Genomic DNA, 16,578 nt, shown 5'->3' with positions numbered 1-16,578 from the left:
CACACAGCGTCCCCCCTGCACACACACACACACACACACATTATAGATTATCCCGTTTAAAGCATGTCGATCCAGGGTCCTTGTACACAAACACACACGCACACTTTCACTCACTCACAGACACAAACATGCAACTGAAGTCCCAGAGCTGAGTATCAGACGGGCATTACAGCTGTCATTATCACATGTAAAGGGGTTTGCACACACACACACACACACACAGTGAGAGATAAGTATGTTGGGTAAGAAGGCTTTCTTCCCTCTGAGACACGGGGGGAAAAAAACACAAATAAAGTCTCACGTCCCTCAGCTTACTGTTACACCGAACACGCGCACACATGCACGCACGCTGCACATACAAACCGCTCAATCTGAAACACGTCCTTAATCCCCCCCCTTTATCCTTCTGCACATCTCCCCCTTTTCCTTCAACCCTCCCCCCCTCGCCCGTCCTCCACCCCGTCCTCCCTCCCTGTCTCCCTCTTCGTTTTGTGTTGACGTTTCTATTTCGCATGGCTTTCGGAGAGAGACGGGATTGTCGCCTCAGTTCGTCGCCGTGTGAGGGGAGGCCTCCTATTTCGCCTACGGCAGAACCTCGTTAATGCGAAGGGAAACCCCTCAGCAGGACGTCCAGGCGAATGAGTCACGGCGAGGGGGAAACTCATTGGTGAAGTAAAACGGGGTTTTGCAGACGCTCTGCAAAAGTCCGACTCCCAGTCTGGATGGTAACGCACTTACACGCTCCAAAGAGATTCCAACGCGCAGACAGGAAAGTAAATATCACGAGGGAGAATTTTTCATCTATTTTTTTCGGCCGTCCTCAATCAACTAGATTTAGCTGAAGCTTTAATTACGGTAGAACACAGGAACCTTTATCGGCTCACATGCAAAAGTACTTCAGGCTGCTTCGACGGAAGGCAAAGAGGAGAAAAGGGGGGAAAGTTTCTCTCTCTCTCTCTCGGGACGAGGCCTCCTGACAACTATTTATCTGACCTCGGACCTCTGGCTTCCTGATGGTGAGACCACGTACGTCGCTCCCGAAGGCAAAGGCCCGCACACGAATGAGCCAAAGAGCAGAGAGGGTGGTCCTCCCTGCGTTCAACTTGACCTGGGGGTTCGATTATTACACTGGCAGCGGTAATCGAACCTCAGTCACCACCTCACCTTTATTTCAGATGGTGCGTTTGGAGTTTTGCCCACTTCCCCGTTTGCACTTCAGTTCATAAACTTTGTCTTAAAGACGGCAGCATTTGGAATTCTGAAAATTATAAAACCACAACTGTATTAAAACCGGCAGGAAGACGGATCATTTACAGTAGCTGCTAGCAGCGAATGCTAGCAGCTAATGCTAGCAGCTAACGTTACCCACGGTTGCGTTGATTTTCAACACGATGCCTTCAAGTTCTACTAAAAAAAATGATTTTAGATCCGGTGGTATCATTTTGAGTATCAAGAATCATGGATTTCACTGTTATTGTGATTTCCTACTAAATCTCTGCCACCACGCTGTCCTGAATCGGTATTATTGAGCCGCGCTTCCATGGAAGTGAAGGAAAGGGGCACGTGGTGGTAGAAGATGATGGGAGGTGTTCATCTACTGTTTGTATGTGTTAGGAAAAGAAAGGAGAGAAGGGCCGCGGCCGTGTGGGTGAAAGACAGATTTGTTGTGGAGAAAGAAAGAAACAGCTGGTCTTTAGTGTCCCTGTGAGGACATAATCAATTGTTTTCACTTGGAAAGCAATAAATCAACGTCTCCAAGCAACTGGCTGCTTCACATGAGTGAAGGAATCAGTGAAACGTGGTTTCCTCCCCAAATATGATGCACGTTATGTTGTGTTACAGTCAGAATGAATCTGACGCGGTGCAGCAAGATACGTTAGCTTACAGCCGTTAGCCTGTTGCGTTACTCATCGTGACCTACAGAAAATACACAACGGGATCAAGGCGTACTGTACTAACTGGACCCTGAAGGGGTTTCTCATATCCTCCCCTAAGCTGCCATGTCCCTCTCTCATCCTCACAGCTGAAGGTCAAAGGTCACCAGGCCTTTCCGAAGCATCCTGTTTGGCGACGTTAGAGGGCAACGTTACGCTTCCCCAGCGGGACACACACACACACACACACACACACACACACACACACGGACTCTCCCCAACCTGACCGGTTGGTCGGTCTTCTTGGGGGAACTAATTGTTTTTAGATGAGGCAACTTGAGAAGAGGCTCCGGAAGGGAGGACAGGAGCAAAAGGACGCAGGGAGAACGGGAGGAAGAGCAGGGGGCAATAAATCAGCGACGTGCCGGATATTCAGTTTCCACATGGGTTCTGGTGAGAAAACTCCACTCACTTTATCTCTTTTCTTCTCTGGGTGCCTCTTAACTTGACCACACACACACACACACACACACACACGCACACACGCGCTTTAGCCCAAAATGTATTGTGATGCATTTCCCAAAGTGTCCAGTTGTCCATCTAGGAAAATTTCAATGATACCCACCTCTAAGAGCCACTCTGCAAAACAAACCACTCAATAAGATGGAGGTAATGGAGACTGCAGGTCAGGCTTCACAGCAATATCATTACCATACACACACTCACACACACGCACACACAATCCCATTGTCTGGCCAGTACTTATTAGTGGCCATGCTAACAGAGTTTGTCCATAAGTGACCTTAATTAAGTGGCTAGCGCCATTAGCTGCAGAGCAAAGAGGCTAAGAGCCATCCATCTGCATGTGAATGTGTGTGTTTTTATGATAATGGCCTCGCCGAGGTGTGTACCGGAATACTAAACGACGGGCCGCGCGCGAGCCAAAATGGACAAATAGGCGGTTGAAGTTGAGCGTTGGAGAGCTGGATGGTTTAGATAAGTTACTCATTGTGAGAAAGACAAAAACAGGGAGCAACGCCGAGGGCTGCTTTTAAAAGGAAGGTTAGCCCCATTTACAAGCAGAAATGCACTCAGCGAGCGCTGAGCTGCGCTGGGTTCAGCCCGACGCTTTTCATTAAAACAAGGAACCCATCACGGTTTTCAGGTACCAAATAATTGTGTCGTTGAAATGTTTAAAATGAAGTGCTGCTGGACGTAATCAGAGCAAATCACTCAGTGTTGTCGGCACAGTTGGTTTAATCATTCAGTTACTTCTATTAAAATAACAATTATCTTAATTTAATGTAATGAATATTTTTACATCCTTTAATGTGAGAAATTGTTGCTTTCACGGCCAACCCTTTAAATCTTCCCCTGCGTTGCCGTTGTTGTTGTTGTTGTTGTTGTCGAGGCCGGTGTTGCTGTAGCTAATGGATTCTGGCCCCGCTCGCTCGTAAAGCTGCTAAACTGGGGTCGCGGGGGTCAAAGGGCACCGCAGCTCCTTTGATGTGACCCTGACATCCTGGGAGGAAGGAGGAAACGGAGGAGGAAGAGGATTCTTCATGGATTATTGGTAAAACACCAGCGCAGTTTGTGTTTGTGGACGGAGGTCGGAGCTGCAGACGCACGCGGAGTCGAGGCGACTCTCGACCCGTCGGAATAATCCATCATGACGCTTTTGCTCCGCACGCAAACACAAGAGTTGTGACCTCGGATTTAATTATAGACTCAAGACCTAAATTAAACATCCTGTAAAAGATAGTCCTGTTATTATAAATAGGCTACTCAACATTGTTTTACGCTTTCCTACCAAAGTGCCCGACCGCATTTTATCTAAAATGACATAAATTAGTTTTGAATTATTTATTAAATTATAAATTGTTATAAAATATGAAAAATGTATTTTGGGAATAAATTATTAAATGATGTAATAATTAATTAATAACTATTTTATAATAGTTTATTAACTGTTGTTAAAACATAGTTTACTTTATATCATTCATATTATATTATATTCAATTTTTTGGGGATATTTGCCAAAACCATCAGCTAATTTAACGTGCTAGTTAACACTGAACGCAAAGCGTAAAAAACAGTATCCATATACTTGTAATATGTATTACTATATATTTACATAAATTTATAATAAAACATGGTTTTGCTAATATGAAGTAATTGGTACTAAACCGAAAATTGCATTTAGTGGAAACTGTTGGGTTTACAAATGAAAAAGGAAACTTGGCAGGAAACAAGGAGGCGAGTGTGAACTTTGATTCGGGGTTCAAAGCGGCGCAACGTGTTTTTCTCTGAGCAGCACTTCTCTCGTCTCACCTTCCTCCTGAATCCGATTCAACACGTTTAAATTCATCAGTGGAGCATCGGAGTAAAAAGTGCTGTACATTACACAGAAACACACACACACACACACACACGCAAACACTCCAAGTAGGGCAGATTACATTCTCCCCGGGACTTGACTTGCATTAAAGTTTAAATGTGTTCAATTTGGATGGTCCCAATATTAGAGTGGAGTATCATTATCCACCTTATTGGAGGAGTCTGAGCAGAATAGATTTCTACTGATGAGATGAAGAGGCCTCGGGCGCGCACACACACACACACACACACACACACACCATCCATCTATCTCACACACACACACATACGGGTCTGTGGTCAGAAGAACTATTTCTGTGTTTAATGTGCTGCTGTTTATTATTCTCTGCAGAGCGTTTTTAAAATGAACTGATTGTAACTGTGTTGTTCCTTCACTTCATTCACTGTTTTGATCATCTGGCGATGTTGTGTTTCACTTTAACCTGTTTAATACACTGGATATATATTTTGAAAGCACACTGTAGATCCTTCTGTTTCGCGTTTTTCATTTTTTCCCCCCAAAATCTAGGTTATATTTACGCAGGGAGTCGGAGAGTTTGGGCTACGCAGCTCTCACATGGATTAGCATTGAAGATTTAAACATTATCCACTGGTTCTGATTTCTATTAGGACCAACGTTTGAAATCAATAAAAAAGCCGGATGTGGAGCCAACAAATTTAAACCTTTTTTGGCAGATGCTGGCCTGTAATGAACGCAACATATATATATATATATATGTATTTTTTTTTTTATACACCAGAAATGTAAGCTATCCTCAGGCCCAAATCTCCAGGCTGTTCTCGTCTGTACACAAAAAGACACAAGTTCTGTAGATGTGGAATAACTCTTATTGCTCCGTCTCCCCAGCCGCTGCTCCTTTCACCTTTACACATTCAATATTTGTGCGTTTAATGAGCTGAAGCTTTGCAGCGGGCTGTCAGTGTTTCTGTGGTTGGCGTGTTGTTTGTTGTTGCTGCTCCGCTAATTAAAAAGTGCAATTTCAGTTAATTGAAAGGCAACTCCTAAAATAAATAATTCACAGAGGGCTTGAATCTTCTCGATGACCAGCTTCAGTTTTAGAACTAGATGAGAGGACATCTTTGGAGAGAATAAAGAGAGTTATACTGTATGTTTAACGGTCGCGATGAGACGTGACTGTAGAAATAAACTATGGAAATATAAAAATATAGAAACCAAATATAGAGACAAACAGTCGAGATCTATATTTGTGTTATTTGTGTTCAGTTTTTGCCCTTGAAGGTTAAAAACCTGCGTTTCTAAACCCCAAAAAAACAATGTTACTGACGACAAAGATCAGATTTATTGTAAACATCAGCCATTTACAATAAAGGCAGCTGCCACTCAGGTCTGGTGAGGGCGGGACTAGTGTCAATTTCACAGCTGCTGCTGGTCATAAACATTAAAAAAACACAAGCTTTTCCCTTTAAGTCATTTGCACCAAAAAAGCGTTGTTATGTTAACAACAGAACAAAGCTCTTACATGACGAAAACAAACGCGCCCCAGAGATGCCCAACGGCGCGTCATTAAAGCCATAAAACACGGCAGCAAACACTGTAAACGTGAGTGCAAAGTCAATACAGTGAGGCGTAATATGCACGTTAAGTGCACGCCTGTGTGTTTACAACGTCTTGCAATCGCACCGTTTTAACAGTTGAGTTGTAAAGGATCGGCTCGTTAACAAGAAATGCTTGTACGCTTAAATCTGGAGGAAAAGGAGGCGAGCAGCAAAGAGAAGGGATCTCTACAACGCACACACACACACACACACACACTCTTTCACTCTGTAATCAGCCGGTTCGCATGACGACAGCAGAGTTGAGGATAGTTGAGATATGAAGGATGTCAAAGAGAGTCATGGCTCCAGTGCCTCTGGAACTACTTGCAATCTTTCTTCTTCTTTTTTTTCCTCTGAATAAATAAATGCTCCCGGGGTTTAATTTCCATTTTCTTTGGACAAATAGGCCCTTCGCCGCAGGCCATTAATAAAAGTAGAACCCTTTGTGATTTTAAAAGAATAGCTCCCACGTAAACGCACCGTTTGTGTAACAATTACTCAAAGACGGTTCCTAGATTCTTGGAGAAGAGAACCGGCGCATTGAACAAAGAAAATGTTCACGATGAATTAAATAAATTGGAGCAGCGTTCAGCAACAACAAAACCGAGGATGGAATGAACGCACGGATATGGCCGTGACTTAAGGGATAAGTAGTAAGTATTTCTATGCAGGTCCTTGACTGACAGGCCCTGTTAATGCTAAAGGGGCGGGGCTAGCCAGTTTACTTGAATTTCCGATGCTAACAACGCTAGCCTGTGCTAGTGTTGTGTTGTTAATGTGATATTCGCTATGCTAGCTAACTCCTAACTAATTGGCTCTCTATAACTCCGTCTCCCAGAAAGTAGTCACGCTAAAACTCGCGGCTTCAAACACCGAACACACATTTATTTATCTATATTTGACCAGAATACGACGCTGTATGAAACATTAATTTACTTCAGATAGCCGTGGTGGCAGATCAGTGGGGGGCTGCGTGACAGCGGCTGGAAGAAAACACAGCTCGAGGACATAAAAAACAGCTCGTCTCCGCCGTCCCCTCTGCTTTTTTATCCACTTAGGACGGCAGTGAAGCGTCTCCACCAGTCAGTGTTGTCCTTCCCTCACCTCCACCTCTTCACACTCCCCTTTTGGAAGTAATACCCCCCTTCAACCCCCCCACCCTTCCTCCTCCTCCGCCTGTCTTTCCCTCTTTCATTTGTTCTCCACTCTTTCGTTCCCTCTCCTCACTTTGAGCGAAATAGATTTTCAATTACGTGCTGAGTGCCTGGAAGCTTCTATATTTCCCACCCTGACCCCAATACAGCCGAAGTGACACCCCGACGCAACAGAAACACACACACACGTTTCGACACAACGTGCACACGCACACACGCGCCGCGCGCGCATCTGATGCACTTCCGCCTCCACTTACGGCCTAATGGAGTGGAGGAGAGGACTGCAGGATGTCTTCAGCGTCCCGGACAAAGCCGGTCAGCCAGCAGACGGACACGGCCGGGGTGGAACCTGTGGACCGTCCTCAGGGAGTCTCACGTGTTACACAGCGAAGATCAAAGTGAGACGGAAACTTCAAACCGAGGCCTTCGCGTTGCCGACGGGGTGGAACGAGTCGGCGTTGGTCCCGTAGTGTTTGGGGCATTAGCGTGGAACGCGAAAAGACGGTTTTAGACGGAATGTTTTCCTGCGTCGAGTGGCGCGACTTCTGTCAAGTGAAACGTAACGGGGGGGGGGAAGCTGACTCCCCCCCCCCCCCCCTCCCGTTTTTAATTAAACCCGATTTAATCATCTTCAATCACCTCGTTCATTAAAGCTCATTTTGAATGCGAGACCAAACTTTAAATACAGCTGGCTCAATTACCAAAAAACACACACACGCACACTGATTTCATTAAGCCGTTTGCGCCTCTTAAACATGGCCTCTCCTGGGTGTTAGTGACCGGCTATCCGTATTCAACAGAGCTAGAGGTCAGAGGTCAACAGCCTAATGCCTTATCTCTGAGTCACCATGGCCAACCTTATTACTGAAGGCTTAGTGAACAAACACACACACACACACACAGGCATAGATGCATATATTGTTCACACACACAGTGAGGGTGCCGGGGGCGAGTTGGTGCGGCCTCGGGGCAGGTTTAGCGTGCGGAGCGGCACGCGTCGGCCATGTAGGCTTCATCACACACACACACATGCACACACACACATGCACACAGCGCAGTAGCAGAGGTTCCCTGTAAAAGTAGCACATCTGGATATTACAAGAGGAAAGAGTCTATTAAAAAGAGTTGTTTCCTCAGAAGGAATCTGGACCTTTAAACCAAAGTCAGCCACGAAAAAACAAAAATAACATGTTACGTTTCCCAAAATGTTATTTGTATTCCAGGATTTGTTGTTCTCTAAAATATTAGATGGGATGTTGGATGATAAAAAAAAGAGTGTTCATAAATGCGTGTTGGGATAGTTTTGGAGTAAAGTGGAGATCACGTCTTCTCGCTCGTTGTTTTTAAATGACTCACATATCTGCAAAGTCAGCTTCGACTGAGCCGACACGCCGCCCAATTCTGTGTGTGTAGCAGTGCGTGTGTGTAGGCGTGGTGCTGCTTTGTTAAAGCCTGAATGAGTTGTTGATGGGTACAGCAGCCCGGCTCTCTCGGGGGATGAAGAGGGGCCGGGGGGACCAGGGGGGGCCGGGAGGGGGGGTAAGTTGATAATTGCAGGGGAACTTGGACTCAGTCTGTTCATGTGCAACGCACCCTGCCTCCCCCTTGTCCAAACACACACACACACACACACACAGCAGCTCTCCCTTTGAAGGGGTGGTCCCTTGATTAGGCCACTTAAACACAATCCCCCCCCCCTAACATCCCCCTCCCTTTGTCTGTCTGGCTCTGTGTGCGTCTGTCACACACAACTATCCCTCGTCGATGACTTCCTCTCCTTCCACTTTCGTTTTCTTCCACTTTTTATTTCTTCAGACTTCTGTATGTGTGTGTGTGTGTTTTGGGGAGGGGGCGGGGCTCTCCTCAGGTCTCAGCTGCCGTTGTGTGTGAGGGTGAATTACACGCCGTAGTGAAGTGTTGACAGGAGCAGCTGGACATCAGTGGGCCGTAGCGCCCGGCTTTCCACGTGTGTGTGTGTGTGTGTGTGTGTGTGTTTGTGCGTGTGCGTAGCTGCGGACCACAACCCAACACGGAGCTGACACCTTCTGGCCGACGGGGGCCAAAACAGCCTGCAAAGTCCGTCAAATAGTCCACAAAATAAAAGTCTCACAACTTTATAGACTTCCTCCAAAAGGCACAATCTAGTATAAATGATGTTTAAATATCTGTGTGTTCTGAATGATTCTTAAAGAGAGAATAAAAGGTTCCGTTCTCATTTCGCGAGCACAAAACACTTGAAATATTTGGAATTTCAGTGGGTGATGAAATGAAGGTAATGACATGAAATGAAATAAAAGGGGTCGCGATAAAAATGAGGTTTGAGAGCAGAAGACACGAGGAGCTGAAAAGGAGACGAGGAGGCGAGAGGAGGGAAGGTGGTGGGGGGGGGGGGGGGGGTAATGAGTGTGGCTGCTCGCGAAGGCCGGAGACAGACTTTCGTCACCGCAATCTCACACTGGGCTCCTGTAATGACTCGCCTGGAGGCACGAATGATTCCCTCCACCGGTGTCACCACCGCCGGAGTCGCCACAAATTCAAGTCCAAGGTTCCAGCGGGGTGAGAATGGCGGCAGAAGAAGGTGGAGTGGGGGCAGACGGGGGGGGGATTGGGGGGGCAGGTTGGCCTAGGAGAAAATGACTGTTCTTCTGCATGAATATCTCAAATCTTTCCAGGTTCATTTGAATGTGTTTTTATTAATCAGCTGATTCTTGTTTCTCGCTGCGTTTTGCCTCCACAAAGCTTTAAAGATAAATACCACCACGTTCCACATCTCTCTCTGTCTCCCTCCTCGCTTCCTCTCCTGCTGCCCAGTCCTCCTCTTGCCCAGGGGGCGTGTCATGAAGACATTATCATCACCATCATCACCATCATCACCATCATCATCACCGTTTGAGGGCACCAGGACCAGTTGAATCGACACAACAGACGAGCGAAAATTGTTGATTAAAGACTTTTCCAAAGATTTAATATTCTGTTTTTTAATGTCTTCCAGGCACCAAAATGTCCCACTTTGCTTTTTCTCAATATTTGCGGCCCTGAGGAAATCTCTCCGTTAATGGTTGCGTTGCGCTCTGGGACAGTTGGATCCTTGTGCGCGCTGACGCGTGGAGTCTGTCTGCCATCGACGAGCACGGAGCTGAGGCTTCAATGTGGCGGGTCGATGCATCGACCGCTATCGCAAACCGCTCTCGACCCCCCCGGCTCGTCACGCCAGAGCTCCATTGTTGTCCTAATACGTTGCACTGTACATCATGCCACCAATGTATTCAGAACTGGATTTAATTGGGTCCTTTTTATTGACAGGTAAAGTGGAACCTTGCCAGCCTTGTACTTTATTAGCAGTTTTCCATAAAGTTTGAATTGAAGAACTAAAATCCTATTCAACACATTCAGGCAGAGCCGCTCTTTTGCAGCACGTTGTAAACACAACGTGTGCTGATGACGTCCTCGGCATTAATTCAGGACATTTAGTGTCTTTAGCTCCAGCACATGATTTGGCAGGTGGGCAGAGAGAACGAGAGGGAGGGGGAGGGAGAGAGAGAGAGAGAGAGGGGGGAGGGGGGGCGTGCATATACATCACTTCATCCTTAATTAGCTGTCACCAGCGTCTCTCCTCAGAGGAACCAGACTAATAACTAATGATCAAACTCTAAAGTCGCCCTCGTCCTCCCTTCCTCTCGCGCAGGAAGAGGAATTAGCAGAGAGAGCTAACGCCTGATTTGGTTAAAGAGTAAATGAAATCTGATTGGAGTAAAAATCCCCGATTTGACTCACCAAAAAAAGAAAGAAAAAGAGATGAGGCATCCCCCCCCCCCGAGGTTACCGAGGTTACCGTGGAAACCAGTTCCCCGCGGCCCAGATTATTATTGCTTGTTTGGTGTGCAAAAAAAGAAAGAAGCGGCATCCTCTTTAATAATCCAATGTGCAAAACACAATGCCCCTAAAGATGAGCGCGCCTCATCGCCGTGACGACGGCAGGAGGATCCGCTTCTCCGAGGCGCGGCCATGTTTCCACGCGGGCCCGTGTGCCGGTACGGACAAGAGCGGGCTAATTGGAGAGGAACACAGTGTAAGTGGACATATGTGCACAAGGGGCCCAGTCAGCCAACACATGACAGGGAAGCTCAGCGGGGGAGGGGGAGGGAGGAGGGGGAGGGGAGGGGGCCGACTGACCAGCTCCGGCGCCAACACGCCGCCGCCATGGAGGCATGTTATGGTTTCAGCGCCCCGAGCCCCTGGCACGCTCTGTCTGAAGCCCTGTTTGTAGTGGCAGGAGGGGGGGCGGGACATCGCAACCTGTCCTCTCTCCAAGACCGGACCCACTCTGAGACGTGTGTGTGTGTGTGTGTGTGTGTGTGTGTGTGTGTGTGTTCCTCCTAAGCCGCTCCTAAGTGCCTTAATTGGATTATCCTTAATGAGTAAACAAACAGCTACGGCAGCAAAATAACAAGCAAGTGAATGAAAGTGTCAGGAAGCGTTTCCTCTTCCTCTTTTCTTCTTTTCTTCTTTTTTTTTTTTTAACTCAACCCTGCGCTCATTTAGCTCCTCTCAAGTGTAATTATCCCGATTAAGAATGAGTGAAAAACACTGCTGCCGGAGAGGCGAGTGTGTCACACTCGAAGGAGACGGGAGCTCTTAAGTGGCCGCTTTGAAGTCTGTGATCCGTCCTGTGATCCATCCGAGAGGAAAGGGGAAGAAAAGGAGGGTGAAGGCGACGACGAGGAGCCGAAGAGGGAGAGCATGCACACACAAAAGGGGAGTTTCGAAATGACATCCGCGAACATCATTAGAACATTAATCTGCTCTGATGAAGAGGACGCTTAAGCCGTCTCCTTCTCCGTTGTTGCAGGGAGGAGAGGAGGAGAGAGGAGAGGAGGAGAGGAGTTAAGGAGTGAAGAGAAGAAAGGCCAGGAGAGGAAAGACCACAAGGAAAGGTGGAGAGTGGATGAGAAGAGAGGAGGAAAGATGGAGAGGAGACAAAATTTGAGGGGAGGAGACGAGAGAAGATGAAATAAAGAGGAAGTGGAAGAGAAGATGAACGGGAGAGTGAATGAGACAAAAGAGGGGCGGAGGAGATGAGGAATGAAAGGGTGGGGGGGTAGAAGGGGGTGCAAAAGAGGAAATGAATGAAGAGGAAGAAGAGAACAGACACAGGAGAAGAGGTGAGGAGATAAGAGGAGAAGATGGGGTACAGCAGAAGGAAAGAAAAGGAACCAGAAAGGAAATGAGAGAAGAGTGAACGAGGAGAAGAGAAGAAGCACTTCACTCTTTTAATTCCGATTTATGGTGCAATAAAAAAAAAGAGCCATTTCGTAAAAAAATCCATCCAGAAAAATCTCTGCCAAATCATTTCGTCACCTTCTCCGCCCTAATTGCAGCCATATGCAATTTTAAAGGCTATTCCACCTTCTAATGGTCCCCCTGAGGAACGAGGGGTTAATTGCTGCAGCTGGCGATGGAGCTCCTCGGTAATGAAGAGGTGAGGTCTCTCTCTCCCCCTGTGTGTCGATCACTCTCTCTTTCTGCCTCCCCTCGGAGAATAGCTGTCCGATACGACGTTCGGGAGGCTCGGACCCTCTCAGGGTTTCCCTTCTGCCTCATTTCAGCGCAGGATTTATTCTGGTTTATGATGAAGAGTTGCCAAAACAAAAGGGAAAAACACTTGAATGGTCCTGTAATCGCAGCATCAACACGCATCGCCATCACAGACCCAGCGGAGCTTAAAGCCACCGTACTTCCTGTAGTTTTGCACACAGTTTGAAGGTGCAACGAGGAGCTTGTTATCGACTTATGCTACAAATAATTAGCTGGTTTATGGGTTTGTGTGTCTATTTATTCTGCTTTCTTTTGCTTGTGTCTTCTTGTTATCTGCACCACGTTCAAAATAATCAAAAGCATAAAAGACTGCAAACAGACATCCCGACAAACCGTTTGAGATCATGTGACGTGACGTCTGTGATCATGTGACCCAACGGCAACCTTCAAAGTGATGGATGACGAGAATTAAAGGCGGCAGATATCACATGTTACAACACATCAAGGCTAATGCATCCATCCATCGCACGCGGAACGGGGACCTCAGATCTGGCCGGTTGATCCAGACAGGTGGGCAGTACGGTGAGGGGGGCGGGGGGCGGAGGGGGGGGGGGGGGGGCTTATGAGGTTTGTGAAGGTCAGCGAAAGTCACGCCGCAGAGAAACGCGAAGCCGGGGACGGAGAGGCGTCTCAAGGTGGAGGCCCCCGTGTGCCATGAGGCCTCCAACCCCCAAGCCCACCCCCCCGTCCCCCTCCCGCGGCTGATTACCAGACAAACGGAGACGGATGGAGCGGCCGGCCGGCGGCGGCCAGGAGAGACAGCGGTGGAAATGGAGAGCGATCACACGGAGAGAACAAAGAGCAGGAAGTAGGAGGTCGGCGAGGAGGAGACGGAGACCGAGGCTTGAACCCGGAACTCAGCTGTGAGGGGCACCTGTTCACGGCGGGACCGCCTCCGCCCCCCCCCGCCCCCGCCCCCGCCCCCGCCGGCCTTAATCAAATCTACCGCGGAGACAGACTGTGACGACGCCCCCCTCTAACAAGAAACCCACTGCGTGTTACATCCAAATAATCCCTACCTCTAGCCAGGCCCTCGCCGCGTGCCACTTCCAAACCGCGCCCCGCCACTGAGGACACGCCCACGCCGCGCTGCGCCGCCATAATCCTCCAAACTCTAATTACCTGGCCAACGTTCCCAGGGTCTCCAGCGAGACGAGTACTGCGAGGGAACAGATTCTAATCGCTTGATTGCTTATCAAAACGTTGCGGTTTATCTGCGTTTCACACAAAGTGCATTATGGGGAAAAATCGACGCGCTGCAGCAATAAAAGACATTTACAGCTGGTGTATCGTGGCTGTTTTCTTCTAAACTACAAGATTTTGTACTAAACCCTTTTTTCATATATAAGTGTTTTTCTTTATTAGCCTTTAATTGATATTATATGATAATATTTGATATTATATGATAATATTTACTTTAAAATCCCTTATAATGTGGTAGAAGACATAATTACTGCCTTGTGGTTGATCAAGATGCAGTTCACATGTTCTTGTATAATCCCTTTGTTTAACGTTTGTCCTAATAAAGTGACCTCGCAAAATGTGCTTTGCCAGGTTACAGCGACCTTTGACCTTCTTACATGCATCCTTCTTGAGTCCAAGTGGACGTCGGCGCTTAAAGAGTTCCTGAGAACGGGAAGCGAGGATGGAAGTACGAAGATATTCAGCTGAAGATGATACGAAAGGCTCATTCTAAGCAAAATAACGTACTTGTGAATGTTATTTTCTTTTGCTAACAGATGCTAACGCTACCGACTGGTCCCTCATCACGCATCGTACATCAGAGGTAGAGACGGTTGTCTTGTGCCGCTGTTTTCGAGTTCTGAGTTTGTTGGATTTTGGAGGTACCTCCAAATAGAAATTTGAGTCATTTTTACAACCAGGGGCGTCGCCCCCTGCTGGTCAGTAGAGAGAATAGACCCACATCCACATTGACTCCACCATTCACTTTTCACAACCAACGATAAACGACGTATTTCATCATTTTTTTGTGTGTTGGATGTTTTAGGACTGAAAAAAATGACAAAAACTGCTCTTTTTGAAGTTTACGTGCATCCGGTTACGGAAGGCCTCACCGCTCAAAAGACTCTTCCTGCACCTCTTCCCCGTTTCCTACGTTACAGATTGACTCCTCACCGCCGCTGACTAATTGTATTAATAGCATCTTTCTTGTAGATAAGAATCCATCCGCCATCCGTCTCCTCTCCGATCTCCGTTTCTCGTTCAATCTGTCGCTGCCTCTCCTCCCACTCGCTCTCGTACGAGAGAGAGAGGTGTCAGTTTCAGTGAAACAACTTAATTCTGATGTCAATGAATTAATTAGATGTGTTAATGAGCTAGCGACAGCTAACCCAAATTAAATTAATACCGTAATGGCCTCAGACAGCGAGAATTAGCTCCCATTTCAGTAAACGCTTTCTGGAGTGTACACAGCCGCCAAGGGTAGACACAAACACACACACACACACACTCTCACACAGACACACACACACACACACACACAGCTCAAACAACATCCATCCCCCCGAGCAGATCATCATCCAGATGTAATTAACTGACTAATTACAGGAGCGCTCCCTGGATGCTCCTCCCCTCGCTGTCTCTCTCTTCTCCCTCCCTCTGCATCGACTTCCTGCCGCTCAAACGACAAGCGGGCGGCGTTTCCTCTCGGTTCGGCTGCTTTTCCCGCGCGCTCTGGCTTCTTCTTCTCTCGTCGCCGCGCTCAAAGGCCGCACGCGACACGCCCCAAAGGCTCGCCGCGCACGACAGGCCCGGCTCAGCGGCCGTTTTAGTCTCGGATCGTGGACTCCTCCGCAGTCGCCGCGCTCCGGCGGCCCGGGCTGGCGGGAAACGCCGCCACCAGACCGCCGGTCTCTTCTCGGGGGCACAAAATGGCTGCCGTCTAGGCGTCGGCCGGCCGCGGAGGGAAGTGGTGCCGTTTGGTGATTTCAGGTCACTCTCCGAGATTCTTTTTCTGCTTTTTTCGCCGCCCAATTTTTAATAATGCATGGCTTTTTTTAGGCCTTTAAAACAAACTAATAACTACCTAATCATTCTTATTTAATTAAAGTAGACTAACAGGTTTAATTGTAAGACTCTCTTTACTTTCCCACAGGCAAGTGTGTAAATGCAGGAGGTAATGAATCAGGAATACCTTCCACACGGCAGCACTTATGTTGAGGTTACTACGTGAAAGAAATGTGGATGTTGGGCCTTCAGGGTGAAGCGGCGGCATGTTGGGCCTTTTAGGACCCTTTTTCCTGGACGACCATCCCTCGTTTCGTGTCCTCGCCTCATCTCGCTGCACGCAGAGGACGTGGGGGGAAAGAGGACGCGTCATTTGACACCGGTGTTTCCTCGCTTATGCCGTCTGAAGCAAAATGCATTGCCTGCAAGAGAAATGAGATGAGCCGATTATTAATCGTTCCGGTTTGCTATCTGACCTTCTGGTCCCAACCTCTCATGTGCGTGCGAACCGTCATGTATTAATCAAAGAGTTAAAAGCCATTAATTCAGAGGTATAAATCTATGAGTCTCATTCTCATATAAAAAATACATCAACACGGCAAATGCTTCTCCCGGCTAACTGCTAACCGCTTAGTCTATATCTTCAGTATTTGTTCTGTTTCCTTCGCGGTCCATCTCACCTGGTTGCACTGTGAATCCGTGTGACAGTTAGTGTGTGCGTATATGCATGCGTGTGTGTGTGCAGTGGGTCTTTCTGCGTTAGCATGAGCATTTTCCTGGGGTGAGACTCTGCAGGGAGCGAGCTTCTCTCACAAACACCATCTGTCAACAACAGGCTCACCTGCTAGCAAACATTTAGCTCAGGAACAAACGCGCCTGCTCGCTCTCTCACACACACACACACACACACACACACACACACACACACACACACACACAGCATTAAGAGTCAGTAATGTCAAAGCAAAAGATAATGTAATTTCCCACTTAGACGACTTGACAACCTCGCCTGCTTTGCAGCCTCTGTGATCTCT

The sequence above is a fragment of the Gasterosteus aculeatus genome, chromosome 9, assembly GCF_964276395.1.
Source record: "Gasterosteus aculeatus chromosome 9, fGasAcu3.hap1.1, whole genome shotgun sequence".
Lineage (NCBI taxonomy): Eukaryota > Metazoa > Chordata > Actinopteri > Perciformes > Gasterosteidae > Gasterosteus > Gasterosteus aculeatus.
This window is presented reverse-complemented; position numbering follows the sequence as displayed.